Source organism: Pseudorca crassidens, chromosome 3 (assembly GCF_039906515.1).
Source record: "Pseudorca crassidens isolate mPseCra1 chromosome 3, mPseCra1.hap1, whole genome shotgun sequence".
Taxonomy (NCBI): Eukaryota; Metazoa; Chordata; class Mammalia; order Artiodactyla; family Delphinidae; genus Pseudorca; species Pseudorca crassidens.
Window position 1 is genome coordinate 102,408,516 of NC_090298.1, and position 12,757 is coordinate 102,421,272.

Below are 12,757 nucleotides of genomic sequence, written 5' to 3' on the forward strand. Positions count from 1 at the left end.
GGATTTTAGAGATTATGTAATTCAACCCCCTTATTTTACAGATGAGGAAGCAGTGTCCCAGAAGATGAAGTAAATTGTGCAAGGCCAAAATGGATTATTAGAAGCAAAATGAAATGTGATTTAATTATCTGGCTTCTAATCTAATCCTATTCCTAAACTGCATAATGAATCATCAGTAGAGTTTGATGACTATGAGTGGGCATTTTAAACTTGGAAAAGTATGATTTCTTGGAGTAATTACGTTGTACTGAATGGGTGCAATAATTGATGCTATATCACATAATGTGCATTTTTGCAAATATAAAATATCATAGGTGTCGTTGGACATTTATTTTGTAAATTTGTACAGGTTTATACAATCATCCCTCAGTATCCACAGGGGATTGGTTCCAGGACCCACAAAGATATCAAAATCTGAGATGCTCAAGACCCTTATATACAATAGTGTAGCATTTACATATAACCTATGCACATCTTCTTGTATACTTTAAATAATCTCTAGATTATTTATAATACTTAATACAGTGGAACAGGATAGAAAGCCCAGAAATAAATCCACACACCTATAGTCAATTAATCTATGACAAAGATGGCAAGAATATACAATGGAGAAAAGACAGTCTCCTCAAAAAGTGGTGCTGAGAAAACTGGATAGCTACATGTAAAAGAATGAAATTAGAACACTCCCTAACACCATACACAAAAATAAACTCAAGATGGATTAAAGACCTAAATGTAAGACCAGATACTATAAAACTCTTAGAGGAAAACATAGGCAGAACACACTTTGACATAAATCACAGCAGTATCTTCACCTCCTAGAGTAATGAAAATAAAAACACATGGGACCCAATTAAACTTAAAAGCTTTTGCACAGCAAAGGAAACCATAAACAAAATGAAAAGACAACCCACAGAATGGGAGAAAATATTTGCAAACAATGTGACTGACAAGGGATTAATCTCCAAAATATAGAAACAGCTCAGCCCAATATCAAAAAAAAAAAAAGAAAACAATGGCAGAAAAAAAATGGGCAGAAGATCTAAACAGACAATTCTCCAAAGAAGACATATAGATGGCCAAAAAGTACATGAAAAGATGCTAAACATCACTAATTATTAGAGAAATGGAGATCAAAACTACCATGAGGTATCACCTCATACCAGTCAGAATGGACATCATCAAAAAGTCTACAAACAGTAAATGCTGGAGAGGGTGTGGAGAAAAGGGAACCCTCCTACACTGTTCATGGGAATGTAAATTGGTACAGCCACTATGGAAAATAGTATTGAGGTTCCTCAAAAAACTAAAAATAGAACTACCATATGATCCAGCAATCCCACATCTGGGCATACATCTGGAGAAAACCATACTTCAAAAAGATACATGCACCCCAATGTTCACTGCAGCACTATTTACAATAGCCAAGACATGGAAGCAACCTAAATGTCCCATCAACAAATAAATGGACAAAGACGATGTGGTACATATGTACAATGGAATATTACTCAGCCATAAAAAAGAATGGAATAATGCCATTTGCAGCAACATGGATGAACCTAGAGATTATCATACTAAGTGAAGTAAGACAGAGAAAGAAAAATATCATATGATATCACTTATATGTGGAATCTAAAAAAATAATACAAATGAACTTATTTACAAAACAGAAACAGACTCACAGACTTCAAAAACAAACTTATGGTTACCAAAGGCGAAAGGTAGCGGGGAGGGATAAATTAGGGGGATGGGATTAACAAAAACACTACTACTATATAAAATAGATAATCAACAAGGACCTAGTGTATAGCACAGGGAACTCTATTCAATACTCTGTATATAGGAAAAGAATCTGAAAAAGAATACATATGTGTATATGTATAAGTAATCATTTTGCTGTACATCTGAAACACAACACTGTAAATCAAGTATACTCTAAAATAAAAATTAAAAAAATCCTAATACAATGTAAATGCCATATAAATAGTTGCCCAAGCAAGGTAAATTCAAGTTTTGCATTTTGGAACTTCCTGGAATTTTTTTTCTGAATATTTTTGATCCACAGTTGGTTAAATCCATGGATGTGGAATCTGAAGATTCAAAGGGCTGACTGTAATTTCATGTCTTGTATAAGACTTTGGCACCATCTATTATTCCATATATGTGCAGTTCTTAATATGAAAATCACAATCTCATTTTGCTACATTTGAACTTAAAATTTTACATTAACATATGAGTATATTTTTTCCATTTTGCAAAAACTGAAATTGAGTACCACAAACGTTAAGAAATTGGATCTAGGATCCATATTTCACACTTTTCCTTCTGGCTTGATAATCAGGTGTAAGTTATATTAGTACTATAAAGGGGCATAGAGAATAATAAAAAAAAAAACTTTGGCAGGCCAAAATATCTTTTCAGCTCTTCTTCATTTTTTCTGTATGTCCACTTTTCCCTCTCAGATTATTGAGAAATAGGAACAGTCATGGGAGAGAGACCTCAGGTTGTTTCAGCAACCACTGATGTTTCTTGGTTGTCTCCCTAAGAAATCAGTTTATCAAGGACGATATACTGTTAATTGAAAATATTCTTTGCAGTTATAACGTTTGACAATTCTTTTTTTTTGTTTTTTTAACCAGGAAGGATATACTTTGGTTATCTGGAGAACATTAAATGGGTAACTCTAACCTAATGGATGACATCAACAGCTGTCAATACTTTAGATATTTGTCAAGACTCTTTCACTAAAATTATAGGCTCTTCTTTTTGAATAATACTATGTTACATGAAATTTCTCTATAATTTTGAGAAACTCTGGTCTTTTCAAACAAAAAAACTGATGAAGATTAGAAATACTGTAGGCTAAATCTTGAATGCAAGATAAGTAAACATCATGTGTAATTTCTGAGGCTACTTGACCACCTAATAGCTATTTATGAGCAATGACTGAATGTAACGTCTGATCAAAAGTGATTTTATCATGATTTAATTTTGAAGCTATACATGATAACCAAATAAAAAAGGAAGTATTACAGAACATAAAATTTTGTGTATATCATTGGATTAAAAGCTAAGATTTTAATGTATGACAAAGATGTGACCTTTATATTCTATGTGAAACGCTTACTGCTTTGAAGAATCAAAGGTCTATTTTTTTTTACTATTAAACTTTTAAAATAACTAATATTAAAATAATGACTCACATTTATTTTATGTTAATAAGTGGTCAAATTAGATGAGAGGAAATATTCTATTCTTGATATAATAATATTCCACATTATACTTTTATTCTAATTTTCATATATTTGCCATGATATAGGTATGATATCTATCCCCATTACTTCATCTCTTCATGAGACAGCAGTATAATTTGTTTCTAGACTTGATACAAATTGATATGTTCACTGATAGCTTACATGATTAAAGGTAGAACATAACTTTCTCATAAAACCAAATTGTGTATGATGGCTGCAGTCTTGTAAAGCATAAAGATTTGGGAATAACACTGACAATAGGAGAAATAAGGAAATAGTCAAAATTATATTTGGTAGAAATATGGTAATTATTTATCCATTAAAGAGCCACCTCGAGGAGGAGTCAAGATGGCAGACTAGGAGGACGCAGGATTTGTCGCTCCTCACAAGTTCATCAAAAACACATCTACAAATGGAACAATACCCACAGAGCACCTGCTGAACATTAGCAGTAGACTTCAGACAGCTAAAAGAATGAAAGAAAGAAGAAAAAGGAAAAAAAGAAAAGAGGAATAAAAAAAGAGACCAGCAACCCTGTGGGAAGCTGAAGGTGAGGAGAGATCCCCACATTAAGAAAGATTCCCTCATGGAGGGGAAATCAGCTGGGACAGAAATCAGCTGGACTTCGGGGGAACAAAGGAGAATGCAGAAGACGGTCTGTGGAAGGCAGGACAAGGTAAGAACCGCACACATGATCTACACCACAGCTCTGCGCATTCCAGCCTGAATTGTGTGTCACCTGCTGCGAAGGGGAGCTGGGTGCTAGAAAGAGGGATTTGGAGTGAAGACCCAGGGAGACAACAACTCTTGGCTGTGAAAGGATAGCCTGAAGGGACAGGAGCAAGGGGTGCCACAACTGGAAAACTCTGTGGAAAAAGCCTGAGACAACAGAGCAAGGCGTCATTGTCGAGCAGTGTGCAAGGGACGGAGCTGCCATCATAATCCCCTTACCCACACGCTGACATCTGCAGGCACTGGGAGGGGCTCCCATCTGAGTGGGCCCACCTGCCCCCTGGGCCAGAGCCTCCTCCGCCTGCATAGGCTCCAGGGGCCTGAGTGCCACCCACCCCTAAACCCTCCTTGGGAATCAGCCCTGGGCACCCCTGCCTGGGAAGAGTCCGCTGAAGCTGGCAGGGTTGGAGGGCTAAAGCGTGGGGTTGGCAGAACAGACCTGGCCAGGGAGAGAAACACAGTTGACTATGTGGATACAATAGAAGGGACAGGAGTGAGGGGACATGTGGCCAGGAATGCTCCTAGAGGAAGCGTGGTCTGCCTGGAAAGCGAGGTGCCATTGTTGAGAGGAGTGCAAAGAGGCAGGGCTGGCAACACTCCCATATGCCAGCTCCTGATGCTGCAGGTACTGGGAGTACCCAAGTGAGCTCCAAGCAGCTGCTGCTTTCACTCCCTCTCACCTGGGAAAGGATCAGATGCTTGAGGGTGGCACATACGCAGAGGTGGGGTTAAAACCAAAACTGAGCCCGAGGGGTGGTGCAACTAAGGAAGAGAAATGCAAATCTTTCCATGCAGCAGCACAAGCTGTGAATCAAATCCCCAAGATCGGCTGGGTAAATCCTGCGTTTGTGGAATACCTGAATAGACAATGAGTGTTTCAACATCTGAGACCAGTCTAGCCTTTGTAGCACTGGACTTTGTGGGCAAATACACACGGTAATCAGGACAGATCAGAGTCTGAGCTGGTCCCACAGTGTCCACAGCAGGTCCAGAGACCTACCTAGAGGTATAGGAAGGCCTCCTGGGGAGGTGGTCTCAGGAAAATATTCTTATTACTATTATTCTTTGTTGGTTTGTTTTGTTTTCTTCAGTTGTTGGTATTGTTGCCTTTATCTTTTATTTTCTACTTTTTAAAAAAATTTTTATCTTATGTAATTTTCTTAATATACATAAAGCTTTTTAAAAAATATTTTCCCCTTACTTTTTTGTTGCTTAGTGGCTTGTCTTTTGTTTTTCATATTATACGTATATATATATTCAATTGTTCTGGTGTATATTCCATGTTTTATTCGCTTTTTTGTTGTTGTTGTGGATATTGTTTGCTTGCCCCATTTCTGTTTTATTTTTCATCCTTTGTTTTCATTAGTATAGTCTTTATTGACTGTTCTCATATCAGAATTCTCTTGTTTGGTTGTCTGTTCCCTTGGGTTTTTTTTTCTTTTCTGTGTGTGCGTGTGTGTGTTGTGTTGCTGTTGCTGCTGCTTGTTTGCTGCTGTTTTCGCTATTTGCCCTGAGCTTTGTCTGTCTGTTTTTTTTGTTGTTGCTGTTGGGTTTTTCTTTGTTTTGTTTTTCTTTTTCCTTTTCTTTTCTCTATTTTTTATCAGGCTTCACTGTGCAGCTTGTGGGCTCTTGGTTCCCAGACCAGGGGTCGGGCCTGGGCCTCTGGGGTACGAACAGAGAGTCCAGGATACTGGAACGTCAGAGGATTCCTGGACCCAGAAAATATTAATCGATGTGTGCATTCCTGAAGGTATCCATATCAACACCAAGACCCATCCCCACACCACTGCTTGCAGGCTCCAGTGCTAAACACCTCACACCAAATGACCAGCAAGACAGGAACACAGCCCCACCCATCAGTAGACAGACTGCCTAAAGTCGTACTAAGCTCACAGATACCCCAAAACACACCACCTGATGCAGCCCTGCCCATGAGAGGGAAAAGACTCAACTCCACCCAACAGAGCACAGGCACCAAGCCCTCCCACCAGGAAGCCTGCACAAGCCCCTGCACCAAACTCATAGAAGAGGGCAGACAACAGAAACAAGAGGAACCATGACCCTGCAGCCTGCAGAAAGGAGACCATAAACACAGTAGGTTAGACAGAATGAAACAACAGAGAAATATACTGCAGACAAAGGAGCAAGGTAAAATCCCACAAAAGCAAATAAATGAAGAGGAAATGGGCAAGCTACCTGAAAAAAGAATTCAGAGTAATGATAATAAAGATGAACCAAGATCTAGGAAATAAAATGGAGAAAATACAAGAAACGTTTAACAAGGACCTAGAAGAACTAAAGAACAAACAATCAGTGATGAACAACACAATAACAAATGAAAAATACACAAGAAGGAATCAACAGCAGAATAACTGAGGCAGAAGAACAAGTAAGTGAGCTGGAAGACAGAATGGTGGAAATAACTGCTGAGGAACACAATAAAGAAAAAAGAATGAAAAGAATTGAGGACAGTCTCAGAGACCTCTGGGACAACATCAATCACACCAATATTCGAATTGTAGTGGCCCTAGTAGAAGAGAAAGGGAACGGGCCTGAGAAAATATTTGAAGAGATTAGAGTCGAAAACTTCCCTAACATGGGGAAAGAAATAGTTGGTCACGTCCAGAAAGTGCAGAGAGTTCCATACAAGATAAACCCAAGGAGAAACATGCCGAGACACATAGTAATCAAACTAATAAAAAATAAATACAAAGAAAAAATATCAAAAACAGCAAGGGAAAAGCAACAAATAACCTAGAAGGGAATCCCCATAAGGTTAACAGCTGACTTTTCAGCAGAAACTCTTCAGGCCAGAAGGGAGTGGCAGGACATACTTACAGTGATGGAAGGGAAAAACCTACAACCAAGATTACTCTACCCAGCGAGGATCTCATTCAGAACTGACAGAGAAATGAAAAGCTTTTCAGACAAGCAAAAGCTAAGAGAATTCAGCACCACCAAACCAGCTTTACAGCAAATGCTAAAGAAACTTCCCTAGGTGGGAAACACAAGAGAAGAAAAAGACCCACAAAAACAAACCCAAAACAATTAAGAAAATGGTAATGGGAACATACATATTGATAAGAACTTGAATGTAAATGGATTAAATGCCCCAACCAAAAGACACAGACTAGCTGAATGGATACAAAAACAAGACCCATATACATGCTGTCTACAAGAGACCCACTTCAGACCTACTGATCATTTCAATAGACGCAGAAAAAGCTTTCAACAAAATTTGACACCCATTTATGATAAAAACTTTCCAGAAAGTGGGCATAGAGGGAACCTACTTCAACATAATAAAGCCCATATATGACAAACTCACAGCAAACATTACTCTCAATGGTGAAAAACTGAAAGAATTTCTTCTAAGATTAGGAACAAGACAAGGGTGCCTACTCTCACCACTATTATTCAACATAGTTTTGGCAGTCCTAGCCACACCAATGAGAGAAGAAAAAGAAAAAAAAGGAATCCAAATTGGAAAAGAAGAAGTAAAACTGTCATTGTTTGCAGATGACATGATACTATATATAGAAAATCCTAAAGATGCTACCAGAAAACTACTAGAGCTAATCAATGAATTTGGTAAGGTTGCAGGATACAAAATTAATACATACAAATTTCTTGCATTCCTATACACTAACAATGGAAGGTCAGAAAGAGAAATTAAGGGAACAATCCCATTTACCATCAAAACAAAAAGCATAAAATACCTAGGAATAAACCTACTTAAGGAGGCAAAAGACCTGTATGCAGAAAACTATAAGACACTCTTGAAAGAAATCAAAGACGACACACACAAATGGAGAAACATACCATGTTCTTGGATTGGAAGAATCAACATTGTGAAAATGACTATACTACCCAAAGCAATCAACAGATTCAGTGCAACCCCTAACAAATTACTAATGACATTTTGTACAGAATTAGAACAAAAATGTTTACAATTTGTATGGAGACACAAAAGACCCTGCATAGCCACAACAATCTTGAGAAAAAAAAATGGAGCTGGAGGAATCAGGCTCCCTGACTTCAGACTATACTACAAAGCTACACTAATCAAGGCAGTACGGTACTGGCAGAAATACAGAAATACATTTATCATTGGGACAGGATAGAAAGCCCAGAGATAAACCCATGCACCTATGGTCACCTAATCTATGACAAAGAAGGCAAAAACATACAATGGAGAAAAGACAGCCTCTTCAATAAGTGGTGCTGGGAAAACTGAACAGCTTCATGTAAAAGAATGAAATCAGAACACTCCGTAACACCATACACAAAAATAAACTCAAAATGGATAAAAGAGCTAAATATAAGGCCAGACACTATCAAACTCTTACAGGAAAACATAGGCAGAACACTCTTTGACATAAATCACAATAACATCTTTTTTGCCTCACCTCCTGGAGTAATGAAAATTAAAACAAAAATAAACAAATGGGACCTAATGAAACTTAAAAGGTTTTGCACAGCAAAGGAAACCATAAACAAGATGAAAACACAACCCTCAGAATGGGAGAAAATATTTTCAAACGAAGCAACTGACAAAGGATTAATCTCCAAAATATATAGGCAGCTCATGCAGCTCAATATCAAAAATCAAACAGCCCATTCCACAAATGGGCAGAAGACCTAAATAGACATTTCTCCAAAGAAGACATACAGATAGCCAACAAACACATGAAAAAATGCTCAACATCACTAATTATTAGAGAAATGCAAATCAAAACTACAATGAGGTATCACCTCGCATTGGCCAGAATGGCCATCATCAAAAAATCTACAAACAATAAATGCTGGAGAGGGTGTGGAGAAGAGGGAACCCTCATATACTGTTGGTAGGAATGTAAATTGATACAGCCACTATGGAAAACAGTATGGAGGTTCCTCAAAAAACTAGAAATAGAACTACCATATGACCCAACAATCCCACTACTGGGCATATACCCAGAGAAAACCATATTCAAAAAAAAACATATGAACCCCAATCTTCATAGCAGCATTATTTACAATAGCCAGGACATGGAAGCAACCTACACGTCCATCAACAGAGGAATGGATAAAGAAGATGTGGTATATATATACAATGGAATATTACTCAGCCATAAAAAGGAATGAAATTGGGTCATTTGTAGAGACGTGGATGGACCTAGAGAGTGTCATACAGAGTGAAGTAAGTCAGAAAGAGAAAAGCAAATATCATATAATAACGCATATATGTGGAATCTAGAAAAATGGTATAGATGATCTTATTTGCAAAGTAGAAATAGAGATACAGACTTGAAGAACAAATGTACGGTTACCAAGGGGGAAAGGGGTGGGGTGGGAAGAACTGGGAGACTGGAAATGACAAATATACATATTGATACTATGTATAAAGTAGACAACTGATGGGAACATACTGTATAGCACAGGGAACTCTACCTAATGCACTGTGGTAACATAAATGGGAGGGAAGTCCAAAAGGGAGGGGATATCTGTATGTGTGTGGCTGATACATTTTATTGTGCAGTGGAGGCTAACACAACATTGTAAAGCAACCATACTCCAATAAAAGTTAATTTAAAAAAAAATAAAGAGCCACCTGAGTTAATGCTAACAATTTTCCATTAATTTTTTGCTGTACAGTTTTGATGAGTTGGAAAACTCCAGTAGCCATTTCCAGTTCCTTAAAAGTTTAAGGAATTGTCTTTTATAATCTGCTCAACTAATTATTGGGAAAATTTACAGACATATTACAATCAGTTTCACTTAAAAATTTCAGTTTTCAAATGAAAGGCTGATTGAAATAATTGACATTAAGTGCTGTGTTGAGTAGCAAACCAGTGACTTCTTAATTGACATTGAACAGGAAAAGTTTGTGAAGTGATATTAAATTAACATTTACATTAAATTAATAAAAATAGTTTGGAGAATGAGGAAAGAACATTCCCATTAGTGGAATTTCCATTAATAGAGTTGATATTAAATGAACTTGATAATAGTAGGCAGGGGGAAGAGATGGCTGCCTAGAAATGAGAAAAAAAATCAATGAGCAGAGAAGAAACTGCTGGGAACAGCATCAACTCCAAGACAAGTGAAATGATTTTCTTTAGGAAGGTGGTTAAAGAACTAGCATGTACTGTTTAGCAAAGAAATAAAAACCAAAGCTCTATTCAGTAGTCCACAATTTTTTATAAACCACAACTTTCAAATGCTTATTATCATCATATTTTTCAAAAAACTAGTTTATAGAACAGTTTTTTTTTTTTTAAGAGGAGATGGAAATAGGATAGAACCATCTTAATGACTAATCAATCTTGTGGTATTAGTTCCTCAGGTTTTCTTTATGAGTAGCAGGCTAAAATATAAAGTCTCAGATGTTTACTAACTCTGGTATTTAATTACTGAACCATGTATTCCATCAGTGTACTTAGGTGGTATTACCTCAGTGAAGAGACAAAAGTAAGGAGAACTATGTTTAACCAGTGATCATCCAAATGCTTGCTGTTGCCTTGCTATGAAGAGCATGTCCAGATGTTTTGCAGATCTAATACAATTATGCTTTAAATTGCTATTAACAGCATTAGGACTATCATATGATAGAAATGATAAATAGATCATCCCAATGAGTGATAGTTTTAGCACACTGCCATTTCCAAAAACAGAACCTTCAAAATGCCAGATATTCATTTTGATAGGACTCAGCTAATCATATATATCACCCTTAATTTTACTTCTGGAGCTAACAACACAAACAATCCTGGACAGGAGAAAACTTTTTCTGTGGTGTTGGTGAAGTCATCAACACCCATTTCCTGGGATGGTGGTATGGGTGGAGTAAGCTGGGGCATGCAGCATCTAGTCACTCGTGTTGGTGGCCCAAGTTCTAGAGAAGGGTGGCTGGTGGTGGTGGTCATGGTGTTCTTGTTGCACTGGGCCAATGGCATGTTAGGGCTGTAGCTCTGGCTCTATGGCTTCCCTCTGTTCTGGGCCAGGTTGTCTAGTACTCCCAGCAAGCCTATGACCTATCAAAGTTTCAATTGTTTCCTTTTCTCTTGAATGAGCCTGAATTAGTCTCTGTTGGTTGCAAATAAGAACCTCACTGATACAAGTAACTTGCATTTAATATGGGACTACAATACGTGGTGGGAATTTAATAAATATTTGTTGGGTGAATCAAAAACGTGAATAAGACTCTTGATTCTCAAATATAAATTCACCTTATCTTGACACCAGTGTCACTGCTAGTAAATGTCTTGAAATACCTTGACCAATGACAGGCAGCTTTTTGAGTGTTCTCAGTGAGAATGGCATGGAAAGCTGTAGTAATTCTCCTATGAGGAGTGGTCCCTTTGGAACTCTTCTGATCTGCATGCAGGGTCACGTGTGCAAAAGCAAATTTGGGGGTGATAAGAATGTTACCCCTCATGGAGTAATACATTTTTAAAAGTGATTTTAGTACCTCTACTTTAAAAAAAATGCCTAACTGGGCTTCCCTGGTGGCACAGCGGTTGAGAGTCTGCCTGCCGATGCAGGGGACACAGGTTTGTGCCCTGGTCCGGGAAGATCCCACATGCCGCGGAGCGGCTAGGCCCGTGAGCCATGGCCGCTGAGCCTGTGCGTCCAGAGCCTGTGCTCTGCAATGGGAGGGGCCACAACAGTGAGAGACCCTCATAACGCAAAAAAAAAATAAAATAAAAGCCTAACCTACTAGACTTAATGTCTACTTTATCAAAAACATATACAATAAAGAGGAAATTATCTATTAGCAATGAGATGCATATAAAAGAGTATTGTTTGTCCTTTTTCTCATGGTGTGAATTGCCACAAGAAAACTGCCACTAAAATTACCATCTCATATTATGTACTAGCTATAATATTTTCTGCCTCAAGTACAATTTTTCCTAGCCTGGCCATTTCATTCTCTTTATCTACTTTTTATTATTAAAACAAAAATGAAACACTCTAATTTTTATAGCTGTTCCTGTTACTTTTAGTTACTAAATGGAAAGGACCTTGTTTTCTGAGTTTTGTGCAAGTTTTCCTCACAGTGCATGCAATGACTCTATCACATATGCTAATAACCTCTTTTAGAACACGTTTGCTCATTACTGATGAATCTCTTTTCTTTTGAAGAAATACCATTTCATTATGCCATCAAGTAAACAATCTGAAAACTGGATGGGACAGACTGTCATCAAAGAATTTAGAATAAACTTTCGAAGCTAGTAGCTGAGGATAAAATAATTAGAATAAGTCCAATTACTGCTGTAGATTGTAACTATAAGTTTCAAAAAGGAGAAGCCAAGGAATATTAGAGCAATAAGGAGTCAACCACAACAGAGTGGGAACTACAGTATATGAAGTCCCTTAACAGGTGGAGGCTGGGTGATGGAGGTGGGGCAGTGGGCTGTGGGGCTGGAGGAGGCGGGAGGATGCTGGGAAGTAAGAATGTCTGGTTCCTCAAAATTTCAATGTAATATTTCTCTTGTACTTCTCCCCATATTGGGTAAAAGGAACGTTTTGACTGGGCTGGTTTCTCCAACTATAAAATTAGGACAAAAAGTCATTGGGATTTCAGATTTTGTCTAGCTCTAATTCATTTGCTATACAGAGGGTCATGGAAATTGGACATTTTAAAAAAAAATGTTCACTCAGTTCAGCATAGTATTACTTATCCATAGCCTAAGTTTATAGAAGAAAAGGGAACTGAAGAAAGTATCTGAAATTCCAGGAGGCAATGCAGATCTTCCAGGTGTCCATGATTAGAATGAACTCAA